The sequence below is a fragment of the Acipenser ruthenus genome, chromosome 4 (genome assembly GCF_902713425.1).
Source record: "Acipenser ruthenus chromosome 4, fAciRut3.2 maternal haplotype, whole genome shotgun sequence".
In the NCBI taxonomy this organism is placed as follows: domain Eukaryota; kingdom Metazoa; phylum Chordata; class Actinopteri; order Acipenseriformes; family Acipenseridae; genus Acipenser; species Acipenser ruthenus.
In genome coordinates, this window is record NC_081192.1 from 34,033,338 (window position 1) to 34,048,323 (window position 14,986).

At 40.6% G+C, this 14,986-nt stretch overlaps 1 long non-coding RNA gene across 1 annotated transcript; it reads right to left on the reverse strand.

Moving 5' to 3' along the window:
• Positions 1 to 10,940: 10,940 nt before the first annotated feature.
• Positions 10,941 to 14,772, reverse strand: LOC131736856 (uncharacterized). The gene is made up of 2 exons (XR_009328453.1): positions 14,695 to 14,772; positions 10,941 to 13,191 (listed from the first exon to the last, which is right to left on the reverse strand). It is a non-coding gene; the product is annotated as an uncharacterized LOC131736856 (long non-coding RNA).
• Between the last annotated feature and the right edge of the window lie 214 nt (positions 14,773 to 14,986).

A 14,986-nucleotide genomic window follows, 5' to 3' on the forward strand; every position in this document is an offset into this window, starting at 1 on the left:
TGGTGATCAAAGAAATAAAACAAAATAAAATCAATATATAATAAAGTCATAGACGTAAAGCCATACCTTTGAAGTCATAATGCATTGCAAGTGTTATTAGGGAATGTTGTGCTGTGTTTTCAAGCGCTTCAATGTGCTGCTCTGCAGCAAGGTTTGGAGACAGCGCGTGCGTTCACGGAGATCAAGAGCAGCCGGAGATCAAGAGCAGCCGCCGCAGGGGAGGGATACCATGGTAAATAGGTTACCTATTTACCATGGTATCTCTCCCCTGGGTGCGTTGTGTTTTGGTGAGCAATAATGCAGGAAAGCAGCGAGCGGGATGGCGAGCTTGTCCTGCTGCTCCAACACAAGCTACCTTAAGAGCCGGTACGATGCGGGCAATGGGTGAAGTTCGTCAGGAGTACTGCATAAAAAAACGAGTGTGTTGTCGTGGCAGTTGGTGATCAAAGAAATGAAACAAAATAAAATCAATAAATAATAATGTCATAGACTTAAAGTCATACCTTTGAAGTCATAATGCATTGCAAGTGTTATTAGGGAATGTTGTGCTGTGTTTTCAAGCGCTTCAATGTGCTGCTCTGCAAGGTTTGGAGACAGCGGGTGCGTTCACGGAGATCAAGAGCAGCCGGAGATCAAGAGCAGCCGCCGCAGGGGAGGGATACCATGGTAAATAGGTTACCTATTTACCATGGTATCTCTCCCCTGGGTGCGTTGTGTTTTGGTGAGCAATAATGCAGGAAAGCAGCGGGCGGGATGGCGAGCTTGTCCTGCTGCTCCAACACAAGGTACCTTAAGAGCCGGTACGATGCGGGCAATGGGTGAAGTTCGTCAGGAGTACTGCATAAAAAAAACGAGTGTGTTGTCGTAGCAGTTGGTGATCAAAGAAATAAAACAAAATAAAATCAATAAAAAATAATGTCATAGACTTAAAGTCATACCTTTGAAGTCATAATGCATTACAAGTGTTATTAGGGAATGTTGTGCTGTGTTTTCAAGCGCTTCAATGTGCTGCTCTGCAAGGTTTGGAGACAGCAGGTGCGTTCACGGAGATCAAGAGCAGCCGGCGCAAAACACAAGGCACCCAGGGGAGAGATACCATGGTAAATAGGTTACCTATTTACCTATTTTTGTTTCGGCGAACGGTTTTGGTGAGCAATAATGCAGGAAAGCAGCGGGCGGGATGACGAGCTTGTCCTGCTGCTCCAACACAAGCTACCTTAAGAGCCGGTACGATGCGGGCAATGGGTGAAGTTCGTCAGGAGTACTGCATAAAAAAACGAGTGTGTTGTCGTGGCAGTAGGTGATCAAAGAAATAAAAGCCATACCTTTGAAGTCATAATGCATCGCAAGTGTTATTAGGGAACGTTGTGCTGTGTTTTCAAGCGCTTCAATGCGCTGCTCTGCAAGGTTTGGAGACAGCGCGTGCGTTCACGGAGATCAAGAGCAGCCGGAGATCAAGAGCAGCCGCCGCAGGGGAGGGATACCATGGTAAATAGGTTACCTATTTACCATGGTATCTCTCCCCTGGGTGCGTTGTGTTTTGGTGAGCAATAATGCAGGAAAGCAGCGGGCGGGATGGCGAGCTTGTCCTGCTGCTCCAACACAAGCTACCATAAGAGCCGGTACGATGCGGGCAATGGGTGAAGTTCGTCAGGAGTACTGCATAAAAAAACGAGTGTGTTGTCGTGGCAGTTGGTGATCAAAGAAATAAAACAAAATAAAATCAATAAATAATAATGTCATAGACTTAAAGCCATACCTTTGAAGTCATAATGCATTGCAAGTGTTATTAGGGAATGTTGTGCTGTGTTTTCAAGCGCTTCAATGTGCTGCTCTGCAAGGTTTGGAGACAGCAGGTGAGTTCACGGAGATCAAGAGCAGCCGGCGCAAAACACAAGGCACCCAGGGGAGAGATACCATGGTAAATAGGTTACCTATTTACCTATTTTTGTTTCGGCGAACAGTTTTGGTGAGCAATAATGCAGGAAAGCAGCGGGCGGGATGGCGAGCTTGTCCTGCTGCTCCAACACAAGCTACCTTAAGAGCCGGTACGATGCGGGCAATGGGTGAAGTTCGTCAGGAGTACTGCATAAAAAAACGAGTGTGTTGTCGTGGCAGTTGGTGATCAAAGAAATAAAACAAAATAAAATCAATAAATAATAATGTCATAGACTTAAAGTCATACCTTTGAAGTCATAATGCATTGCAAGTGTTATTAGGGAATGTTGTGCTGTGTTTTCAAGCGCTTCAATGTGCTGCTCTGCAAGGTTTGGAGACAGCAGGTGCGTTCACGGAGATCAAGAGCAGCCGGCGCAAAACACAAAGCACCCAGGGGAGAGATACCATGGTAAATAGGTTACCTATTTACCTATTTTTGTTTCGGCGAACGGTTTTGGTGAGCAATAATGCAGGAATGCAGCGGGCGGGATGGCGAGCTTGTCCTGCTGCTCCAACACAAGCTACCTTAAGAGCCGGTACGATGCGGGCAATGGGTGAAGTTCGTCAGGAGTACTGCATAAAAAAACGAGTGTGTTGTCGTGGCAGTAGGTGATCAAAGAAATAAAAGCCATACCTTTGAAGTCATAATGCATCGCAAGTGTTATTAGGGAACGTTGTGCTGTGTTTTCAAGCGCTTCAATGTGCTGCTCTGCAAGGTCTGGAGACAGCGGGTGCGTTCACGGAGATCAAGAGCAGCCGGAGATCAAGAGCAGCCGCCGCAGGGGAGGGATACCATGGTAAATAGGTTACCTATTTACCATGGTATCTCTCCCCTGGGTGCGTTGTGTTTTGGTGAGCAATAATGCAGGAAAGCAGCGGGCGGGATGGCGAGCTTGTCCTGCTGCTCCAACACAAGCTACCTTAAGAGCCAATACGATGCGGGCAATGGGTGAAGTTCGTCAGGAGTACTGCATAAAAAAAACGAGTGTGTTGTCGTAGCAGTTGGTGATCAAAGAAATAAAACAAAATAAAATCAATAAATAATAATGTCATAGACTTAAAGCCATACCTTTGAAGTCATAATGCATTGCAAGTGTTATTAGGGAATGTTGTGCTGTGTTTTCAAGCGCTTCAATGTGCTGCTCTGCAAGGTTTGGAGACAGCAGGTGCGTTCACGGAGATCAAGAGCAGCCGGCGCAAAACACAAGGCACCCAGGGGAGAGATACCATGGTAAATAGGTTACCTATTTACCTATTTTTTTTTCGGCGAACGGTTTTGGTGAGCAATAATGCAGGAAAGCAGCGGGCGGGATGGCGAGCTTGTCCTGCTGCTCCAACAAAAGCTACCTTAAGAGCCGGTACGATGCGGGCAATGGGTGAAGTTCGTCAGGAGTACTGCATAAAAACGAGTGTGTTGTCGTAGCAGTTGGTGATCAAAGAAATAAAAGCCATACCTTTGAAGTCATAATGCATTGCAAGTGTTATTAGGGAATGTTGTGCTGTGTTTTCAAGCGCTTCAATGTGCTGCTCTGCAAGGTCTGGAGACAGCGCGTGCGTTCACGGAGATCAAGAGCAGCCGGAGATCAAGAGCAGCCGCCGCAGGGGAGGGATACCATGGTAAATAGGTTACCTATTTACCATGGTATCTCTCCCCTGGGTGCGTTGTGTTTTGGTGAGCAATAATGCAGGAAAGCAGCGGGCGGGATGGCGAGCTTGTCCTGCTGCTCCAACACAAGCTACCTTAAGAGCCGGTACGATGCGGGCAATGGGTGAAGTTCGTCATGAGTACTGCATAAATAAACGAGTGTGTTGTCGTGGCAGTTGGTGATCAAAGAAATAAAACAAAATAAAATCAATAAATAATAATGTCATAGACTTAAAGCCATACCTTTGAAGTCATAATGCATTGCAAGTGTTATTAGGGAATGTTGTGCTGTGTTTTCAAGCGCTTTAATGTGCTGCTCTGCAAGGTTTGGAGACAGCAGGTGCATTCACGGAGATCAAGAGCAGCCGGCGCAAAACACAAGGCACCCAGGGGAGAGATACCATGGTAAATAGGTTACCTATTTACCTAGTTTTGTTTCGGCGAACGGTTTTGGTGAGCAATAATGCAGGAAAGCAGCGGGCGGGATGGCGAGCTTGTCCTGCTGCTCCAACACAAGCTACCTTAAGAGCCGGTACGATGCGGGCAATGGGTGAAGTTCGTCAGGAGTACTGCATAAAAAAACGAGTGTGTTGTCGTGGCAGTTGGTGATCAAAGAAATAAAAGCCATACCTTTGAAGTCATAATGCATTGCAAGTGTTATTAGGGAATGTTGTGCTGTGTTTTCAAGCGCTTCAATGTGCTGCTCTGCAAAGTTTGGAGACAGCGGGTGCGTTCACGGAGATCAATAGCAGCCGGAGATCAAGAGCAGCCGCCGCAGGGGAGGGATACCATGGTAAATAGGTTACCTATTTACCATGGTATCTCTCCCCTGGGTGCGTTGTGTTTTGGTGAGCAATAATGCAGGAAAGCAGCGGGCGGGATGGCGAGCTTGTCCTGCTGCTCCAACACAAGCTACCTTAAGAGCCGGTACGATGCGGGCAATTGGTGAAGTTCGTCAGGAGTACTGCATAAAAAAAACGAGTGTGTTGTCGTGGCAGTTGGTGATCAAAGAAATAAAACAAAATAAAATCAATAAATAATAATGTCATAGACCTAAAGCCATACCTTTGAAGTCATAATGCATTGCAAGTGTTATTAGGGAATGTTGTGCTGTGTTTTCAAGCGCTTCAATGTGCTGCTCTGCAAGGTTTGGAGACAGCGCGTGCGTTCACGGAGATCAAGAGCAGCCGGAGATCAAGAGCAGCCGGAGATCAAGAGCAGCCGCCGCAGGGGAGGGATACCATGGTAAATACGTTACCTATTTACCATGGTATCTCTCCCCTCGGTGCGTTGTGTTTTGGTGAGCAATAATGCAGGAAAGCAGCGGGCGGGATGGCGAGCTTGTCCTGCTGCTCCAACACAAGCTACCTTAAGAGCCGGTACGATGCGGGCAATGGGTGAAGTTCGTCAGGAGTACTGCATAAAAAAAACGAGTGTGTTGTCGTGGCAGTTGGTGATCAAAGAAATAAAACAAAATAAAATCAATAAATAATAATGTCATAGACTTAAAGCCATACCTTTGAAGTCATAATGCATTGCAAGTGTTATTAGGGAATGTTGTGCTGTGTTTTCAAGCGCTTCAATGTGCTGCTCTGCAAGGTTTGGAGACAGCGGGTGCGTTCACGGAGATCAAGAGCAGCCGGAGATCAAGAGCAGCCGCCGCAGGGGAGGGATACCATGGTAAATAGGTTACTGAATTTGGGACGTTATCTAAAAACCAAAGCGGCCCAGAATTTGGGACGTTATCTGCAAACCAAATCGGCCCAGAATTTGGGACGTTATCTAAAAACCAAATAGGCCCAGAATTTGGGACGTTATCTAAAAACCAAAGCGGCCCAGAATTTGGGACGTTATCTGCAAACCAAATCGGCCCAGAATTTGGGACATTATCTGAAAAGCAAAGCAGCCCAGAATTTGCGACGTAAATGAAAACAGGGGCAGTTTATATGTAAAACTGTGATTACATTGGAGATAAACTAATGTATCCTCTAACAAAACTGCAATAGAGTATACATTTTATATTAAAATATATCGCAAACACGATTATAGATATATGCTACTTGAAAGAAAAAAGTACACCACCACAGAAAGCCAATTCTTACATTCGTGCATAACATCATAATTCATATAAAGTAATTACCCATAGTTTGTTATATCAGTACAGCGTAATATCAAATTATATTTTAATGGTAAGGTTGTGGAAACCAGATCTCTCTCTCTCTCTCTCTCTGATCACAATGTTAAAAATGCCTGCAAGCTTTTCCACTCGTGTGACGACATATTCATGTGACAGACATGGACCAATTAAAACGCGAGACTGTTATGCGGTTCCATCCCAAAAATCTGGCCTGTGTCATACCTCCATAGACGGCTGAGAGTAAACAAGCCCTTTCTTACACGAATAATTCATCTATCTGTGCGTCAGTGCCGAAATGTAAGTAATAATCTTAGTTATAAGTATTTCATCATCATTTCTGTTTAAGTTGATATCAGTACTTATACGTAAGATTTAAGTTTAATGATTGTAAACATAGCATAGTAAGCTCATGCATATTCACTCTGCCAATCGCAATGTTTCTTTAGTTTACTTAATCCCTTGTTTATTGGAACAAGCAGGGTTTATAGAAATTGTTGTTTCTTGTTTATTACAGACCACAGATACTAGCATTACCCAGATACTAGTATAACACAGATACTAGTATAACACGGATAATATTATCTCCTCATTGGTGATTATAAACACGGATTGTTTACTTGATGCACGTTCTGAATAAACCCACACGTTCTGGAATTACCTGTCTCCCCGTGTCTACTCATCTGACCGTGAGCCTATCCTTAGGCATCTGTTGAACTTCACCAAAAGAACTAGTCTAGCCTGAAGAGGTCCCTGTCCTCTGTTACACTGGCCATGGGCTTTGGTTTTGCCAGGAGCCGTAACTAAGCATTTAGCTACCGGGGCATGCAAACATATATATATATATATATATGCAATTTATATACTGCATGGTTCATTATGGAATAATACTATCACTCAAGACTAGCCTAATATCACACAAGTGGCAAAGGCAAAGTTACTATCTAATACTAAACGTAGTACAATACAAAATGTGAAAAAGAAGCTTGGGTCTGGCCGGACGCCTGCAGGCTTGCCAGTAAGCTGCCCAGATCCGCATTGTCCTCCTAAGCTGTAGTTCTGAGGTGGCTGCATGGTGGGCCTGCAGTGTGTAAAAGAAGCGGTCGGCTGATGGCACACGCTTCGGAGAACAGCGTGTGTTCGTCTTCGCCGCTCCCGAGTCAGTGTGGCGGAGGTAGCGGTGGGCTGAGCCTAAAAATAATTGGCTATTCCAAATTGGGGAGAAAATAATAAAAACAATTGGTGACTACTAAACTGAAAAAAAAAAATAGAAACGGCCCATAGAAGGGATCTTTGATACAATATGTGCCCAGAACTGAATACCGTCTCCCTCACAAGTATCAAAATCGGTACCCAGGTCTCAGATCTTTTTGTACGTTCTGCACCCTGTTTATACAAACCAAAACTAAGTACTCAATCTTAAACCATTAATGAGAACACTCCTCTCTATATTAAGGCTGCTACTTTTACATTTTCTTTTGTAAAGGTGCATATAACCTGCGGTAAACTCAACTGCACCATTTAAACGATGTCTGGGGCCATGTAAAGAAAAAAAAAAATACTGGTATAATAAATGAATATCAGAAAAAACAATACCTTTCAATTGGTCGTTTAAGATCATTTCACATTTACACTTTACACACTTTTCTATTAAGGTAGAAAAGTAAACACATAAGAAAAATATATTTGCACACACATGTGCTTCTGTGTTGGGAGTACAGAGCATTCAAAAACCTCATGGCTAATTAACATAAAGCTCAATCTTAAAGAGTAACTGTATTCCGAAAAAATATGTCCCCACTTGTTGCTACAACTGTTTAAATAAGGTACCTCTAATTTTTGTTTTCATTGTTAACATCCTGACAACTTTTTACACTTATAACTTTAAAGTCTGTTTCAAAGCTCTTTTATAAATGGCCACTCTAGTGCACTGGGGTTTGAGATCTGTCCTCTAAATCACTGCAGGAAGAGCGCTGGCTTTTCTGTTCCGTACCACATCATGGATCGTTATTGCTGTATAACCTGTTTGACAATGTGGTTAGTGATCCTAATTCACCATCAGTGCACTAGAACACACACACATATATATACAGATGTGCTCAAATTTGTTGGTACCCTTACAGCTCATTGAAATAATGCTTCATTCCTCCTGAAAAGTGATGAAATTAAAAGCTATTTTATCATGTATACTTGCATGCCTTTGGTATGTCATAGAATAAAGCAAAGAAGCTGTGAAAAGAGATGAATTATTGCTTATTCTACAAAGATATTCTAAAATGGCCTGGACACATTTGTTGGTACCCCTTAGAAAAGATAATAAATAGTTGGATTATAGTGATATTTCAAACTAATTAGTTTCTTTAATTAGTATCACACATGTCTCCAATCTTGTAATCAGTCATTCAGCCTATTTAAATGGAGAAAAGTAGTCACTGTGCTGTTTGGTATCATTGTGTGCACCACACTGAACATGGACCAGAGAAAGCAAAGGACAGAGTTGTCTGAGGAGATCAGAAAGAAAATAATAGACAAGCATGGTAAAGGTAAAGGCTACAAGACCATCTCCAAGTAGCTTGATGTTCCTGTGACAACAGTTGCAAATATTATTAAGAAGTTTAAGGTCCATGGAACTGTAGCCAACCTCCCTGGGCGCGGCCGCAAGAGGAAAATCGACCCCAGATTGAACAGAAGGATAGTGCGAATTGTAGAAAAAGAACCAAGGATAACTGCCAAAGAGATACAAGCTGAACTCCAAGGTGAAGGTACGTCAGTTTGTGATCGCACCATCCGTCGCTTTTTGAGCGAAAGTGGGCTCCATGGAAGAGACCCAGGAGGACACCACTTTTGACAGAAAAACATAAAAAAGCCAGACTGGAATTTGCTAAAATGCATATTGACAAGCCACAATCCTTCTGGGAGAATGTCCTTTGGACAGATGAGTCAAAATTTGAGCTTTTTGGCAAGTCACATCAGCTCTATGTTCACAGATGAAAAAATGAAGCTTTCAAAGAAAAGAACACCATACCTACAGTGAAACATGGAGGAGGCTCGGTTATGTTTTGGGGCTGCTTTGCTGCGCCTGGCACAGGGTGCCTTGAATCTGTGCAGGGCACAATGAAATCTCAAGACTATCAAGGCATTCTGGAGCGAAACGTACTGCCCAGTGTCAGAAAGCTCTGTCTCAGTCGCAGGTCATGGGTCCTCCAACAGGATAATGACCCAAAACACACAGCTAAAAGCACCCAAGAATGGATAAGAACAAAACATTGGACTATTCTGAAGTGGCCTTCTATGAGTCCTGATCTGAATCCTATCGAACATCTATGGAAAGAGCTGAAACTTGCAGTCTGGAGAAGGCACCCATCAAACCTGAGACAGCTGGAGCAGTTTGCTCAAGAAGAGTGGGCCAAACTACCTGTTAACAGGTGCAGAAGTCTCATTGAGAGCAACAGAAAACGTGTGATTGCAGTGATTGCCTCTAAAGGTTGTGCAACAAAATATTAGGTTAGCGGTCCCATCATTTTTGTCCATGCCATTTTCATTTGTTTTCTTATTTACAATATTATGTTGAATAAAAAATCAAAAGCAAAGTCTGATTTCTATTAAATATGGAATAAACAATGATGGATGCCAATTACTTTTGTCAGTTTCAAGTTATTTCAGAGAAAATTGTGCATTCTTCGTTTTTTGTGGAGGGGTACCAACAAATTTGAGCACGTCTGTGTATATATATATATATATATATATATATATATATATATATATATATATATATATATATATATATTTATAGTAATGACTTGGTAAGAATGGAAGTGTGAAACAGGCGTTCTTCAAAAGCAACAATCACTTTTATTTTGCATTAAAGAACAGGCTACATACTTCTTAGCAAGACAGGTTACTTCTCCAACTCTCCACTCCTGTCTAGCATGCAAGCTGCCTCTTACAGCCCACAACCCGTACAACATTGCAGGTTAACCACGACCAATCAGTGGCCACTATCAGCCCCACTCCCCCTGGCTCCTGCAAGGTACATATAATGATCCTGCAAGGTTGCACCAATAATCCAATATAGGGGAACAGTGTCTGCAGCAGGGTAAGCGTTCCTACGCATGGGAAGCACGCTCGCAGACCATGCAACTTTGCTCTGCAAAGCACTTCAAGCACAGACGCATGCACAAAGTCCCAGTGACAGCCTTTTGTTACAATATATATTATTAGTGATTGTATTAGAGGTTCATATATCATCATTTGATCCTCGACTACCTTTTTTCTATATGGTCTCCTTTTCCAAACATAGATGAAAAAATTATGATTTTAAAATGTTGACTGCATCCGGATACACAACATAAAAGCTTGGCTGTTGAATAATTAACTGGAATGTCATTGAGTAAAACAGAAATATATTGGGGAAAAGAAATACAGACGTTTCAGCAGTTTAATATTAGTTAATGTTTTTTATTAACATTTAATATCAGTAAACTAAAGGGAGGTATTAACACTGTTGTAGAACAATCTTTTCTGAATTTGCTGTGGGACAAATTAATAAATGAAGTGTTTCTCCACTGCAGTGTCAGCAAATGTTATTACTGTATTTATATAAACCTTTATAGAAACAAAAGAGAAATATTTTCAGTAGAATAAGATTTTGTTTAACAAATCTAAAACAACACAATGATAATACCAGTATTTGATGTTTTTCTGTTCAAATACCTTACACAAAGGATGCAAAAAATGCACACCATTTCATCAAAAAACAAGTTCTGTTATATTATACAGCAGAGAAAATGCCTTTAAAAGGGCTCATCTCAGCCAGTTAAAGTATGTTCTGGGTTTCACAGTTTAACCTTGTGAGGAGAGTGACACTGGTAATATATAAGTGCTTGTGCCGTAATACTTTCCTAAAATAATAATTCACTTTGAGAGACTTTGACTATAGTTCAGATTGCCATCACATTATAAAACAGCAATACAAAAATGAAAGCCTAAATATTAGAAATGTTCTCGATAATTCTCCCTATTGTGCAATAATACGTACATGAAACATCCAATCAAATATCATAATATACAAATACAGAATACAAATATGTTCTAAATGTTTTACATGTATGTGTTTAGTCTTTGACCAGGTAATCAACCTGGCAACACCTGAGAAAATAAAGGCAGCTTGTATTGGTTGCCAACAGGCCCTTATAAAGTGATTCGAGTGAAAAAGACAACCCATTCTTCACAAAAATAATTTATTTTACCACATTTTTCCATTATTCTTATTTTTTATTTTAGCTTTTCTCTTCACATTTTTTAGTAAACAAAAAAGCACAAACAAAATCTCAACGTGTTTCGACAGAGTCTTAATCATGAATAAACTTAATTTGATACAGAGGAACACCCCCTTTTTTTTACACTCAATTCTCCACAGGCGATTAATCACCTTTACGTCACAAACCTTCAATTGACAACCAGAACAATCAAAAACAACTGAAATTAATAAGTAATTAGGTACAGAAATGACAACAGAAGGCAGAAGACCATACTTTTTATATTATTTTAAACACTCAATCTGTACGTCAACACAAAACTTTTCATACCACTAAATATTCTTTTACTAAGTTACTTTTTTCTTTTTACTCTGCAACTTGAATAATGAACAGAGGTATATACTGTATACATACAAACATACATTCTACATAAAATACCCATATTTAAAGTCTTCATTAAGGCCATGTGGTGGAACAGAATTAAAAAAAATATCACAAAAGTTTCCCTTCTCAAGAGTTGTTTGTCAACTGAGCCATCTCTTAAAAGGTGATTAATCACCTGTGGAAAATTGAGTGTATAAAAAAGGGGTGTTCCTCTATCAAATTAAGTCTACTCATGAATAAGACGAAACGCGCTGAGATTTTGTTTGTGCTTTTTTGTTTTCTAAAAAATATTTGAAGAGAAAAGCTAAAATAAAAAATAAGAATAATGGGAACAATTTGTTAAAATTGGTTAAAATTCAGCGCAATAGACAATGCAGCCATGCTCCAGTCACAAAAGCTATCCCTACTATCCATAATTCTATTTATTTAACAGTTGGCATTTAAAAACTTTAGACACAAAGTTGTTACATGTCTTGCATCCCTAAAAAATTAAAAAATAAACATTTTTAAAATCATTACTGAATTAAACATTTTACCAGCGTTGAAAAATCTATATGTAGCGATCAATAATATATATATATATATATATAATATACACACACACACAGTATATATAGCACTGTATTCATCCTATTTTTTCCTTTTCAAGCTCAAGTAAAAAACGTTTGTGTTTTTGCTTTCGTCACTTAGTTTAGGTTTATCAGAGGTACATGAATTAAAACTGTACCTCTAAACCTAAGTGAATTCATGCAAATCATGAAGGATTGCCATACAATTTAACATAATTAAACAAAGCAACGTCTTCCTCTTAACTTAGCAATAACTGAACTATGCAATTTACAGGAATATAAACAAACAACCAATACATAAAAAATAAGTTTATTTCAGAGATAGTCTCGTTTAGAAAATCTGGAACATGGTTGCCGGTCTGAAAAGTAACTGGAATCTCTGTACATGTTCAGATTAGCCTGGCCTAAATTAATCACATTTCAAGACATTAATTTTCAAGATCTCCAATGAGTTTTTGTTTTCTTGGGAAACTACAAAATAATTAATTTACTGAACTGATCTGAGTGGACTGGAACTGCTGATTGAAGAAATTCAGAGACTGACAGATGATAATTATAGTAAAAGGCTGTTTTATGAGATAAGAAACAGGTTTATCCTTTGTGCCAATTGTGCTGCACTGTGTGTTGGTTTTGTGATGTGGAAGCCGAGGGCTTAGGACCACCATACTCCTTTCATGTGTGACTTAAACTGGATTTGAAGTCAAGCATTCAGAGATGTAGTGTGTGTGTATTACCAACACACCTATTTCCATTAATATTCTGCATTTTGACAGGTTTGGTAAACTTAATTTGTTGACTCTTAAACAAGTATGTCGGTACATCATGCGCCATTACAAAATAAGAGCCGAACTGTACATGTAAAAATGTAAGTCTGACATACCTATATACTCAACAACAGACAAAGGATAACAGTTAGATGTATGTGTGACATACACAATATGTAAGCCCCACTATATTCCACAGCAGGGAATAATAAGGCAAACAAATTAGTTTAAATAGTATCACTGATGTGTAATTTTTCAATAACGTCAGGACGTGTGATGCAAGCTAACTGCAGTCTGTATTACTTCTTCGTCTTCGCTGACAGCAGTGTCCAGGTCCTTGTCTTTGCGCTCCACTTGTTGTTCTTTCACAAACTCCTCCTGTATCCTCTCCAGCTCCAGCAGCTCGGCTGTCAGCCTCTCCATGTGAAACTCTCGTCTGTTCTTCAGCAGCTTCATAGGGAAGGGGTTCATATCATTAAACGCTATGGTCATTAGTTTCCTAAAGACAGAAGATACAGAGAAAACAAAATGTCACTGATGAAACAACTGCAAAGTTAAAGGACCTGGGAACTCTGCATCTTTCCCCCTTTCAAAAAATACACAAATAAATAAATAAACAATAACGTATGGGCCTGCCAAAATTAAATTAATAAAAAAAGACACAAAAAGACAAACATACACTCTTGAGAAACAATGCAGTTTTTTTTTTTAATTTTAGTCATTGCCAATTATTTTGTATTATTTTCTCCCCAATTTGGAATGGCCGAAGCGTGTGCCGTCAGCCGACCCCTTTTTTTCACACTGCGGACTCGCCATGCAGCCACCCAAGAGCTACAGCGTCGGAGGACAACGCAGCTCTTGGGCAGCTTACAGACAAGCCTGCAGGCACCCAGCCAGACTACAGGGGTCGCTGGTGCGCGGTGAGCCGATGACGCCCTGGCCGACCTAACCCTCCCTCCCCCCCGGGCGGCGCTCAGCCAATTGAGCATCGCCACCTGGAAGCTCCTGTCCTCGGTCGGCAAAGGAATAGCCTGGACTCGAACTTGCGACGTCCAGACTATAGGGCACATCCTGCACTCCACGTGGAGCGCCTTTACTGGATGCGCCTCTCGGGAGCCCCACACAGTTCTAACAGGAACAAAAAATTTAAGTCTGACATACAAAGTTGTTACTTGCTAATTTTATAACATAATTGTTTAGATATTGAACCCATTAACTTCTACAGTGTATCAATCTTCAGGTGGTCCAAATCAGTCAATGGCCCCCTGTCTCTGCACAGCCGGCACTGCTTGGATTCTTGTCTAATACTGAAGCATGAATGGCTGCATCTAAATGAATGTGTTTGTATTTCAGGTTTAGTGGCTGGACAGAGGAGAAACATGGTGATTGGATCAATAATTCCAATGAAAAGGCTTTGAGAACTAAATGGAAACATATTTCTGCTGCTTTACAGTCATTGTGAGAAAGCTCTGCCAAATTATTATCATATAATCCCAGTTATTTCACTGAAAATCAAGAGAAAGCAGACTGATTGATCCAGTTCCGTGCTACAGTATAACAGAAAATAAATGTTTTCAGTAAATAAAAGGCAACAGAACCTTGGAATTATTCATCCTTAGGATAACTTATTTTTACTACTAAGACCTAATGGCAAGAAAATTCTGTTTTTAATAGTATCTTAAACAGCTGGTTTCACAAACTACAATTAGTACTAATCTTGGACTACCTTACCTAAGATAACGCCCGCCATTACAAAATAAGAGCCATGACCTACGATAAACAGTATGTACATATAAAAATGTAAGTCTGACATACCTATATACTCAACAACAGACAAAGGATAACAGTTAGATGTATGTGTGACATACACAGTATGTAAGCTGCACTATATTCCACAGCAGGAAATAATAAAGCAAACAAATTAGTTTAAATAGTATCAGTGATGTGTAATTTTTCAATAACGTCAGGACGTGTGATGCAAGCTAACTGCAGTCTGTATTACTTCTTCGTCTTCGCTGACAGCAGTGTCCAGGTCCTTGTCTTTGCGCTCCACTTGTTGTTCTTTCACAAACTCCTCCTGTATCCTCTCCAGCTCCTGCAGCTCGGCTGTCAGCCTCTCCATGTGAAACTCTCGTCTGTTCTTCAGCAGCTTCATAGGGAAGGGGTTCATATCATTAAACGCTATGGTCATTAGTTTCCTAAAGACAGAAGATACAGAGAAAACAAAATGCCACTGATGAAACAACTGCAAAGTTAAAAGGACCTGGGAACTCTGCATTTTTCCCTTTCAAAAA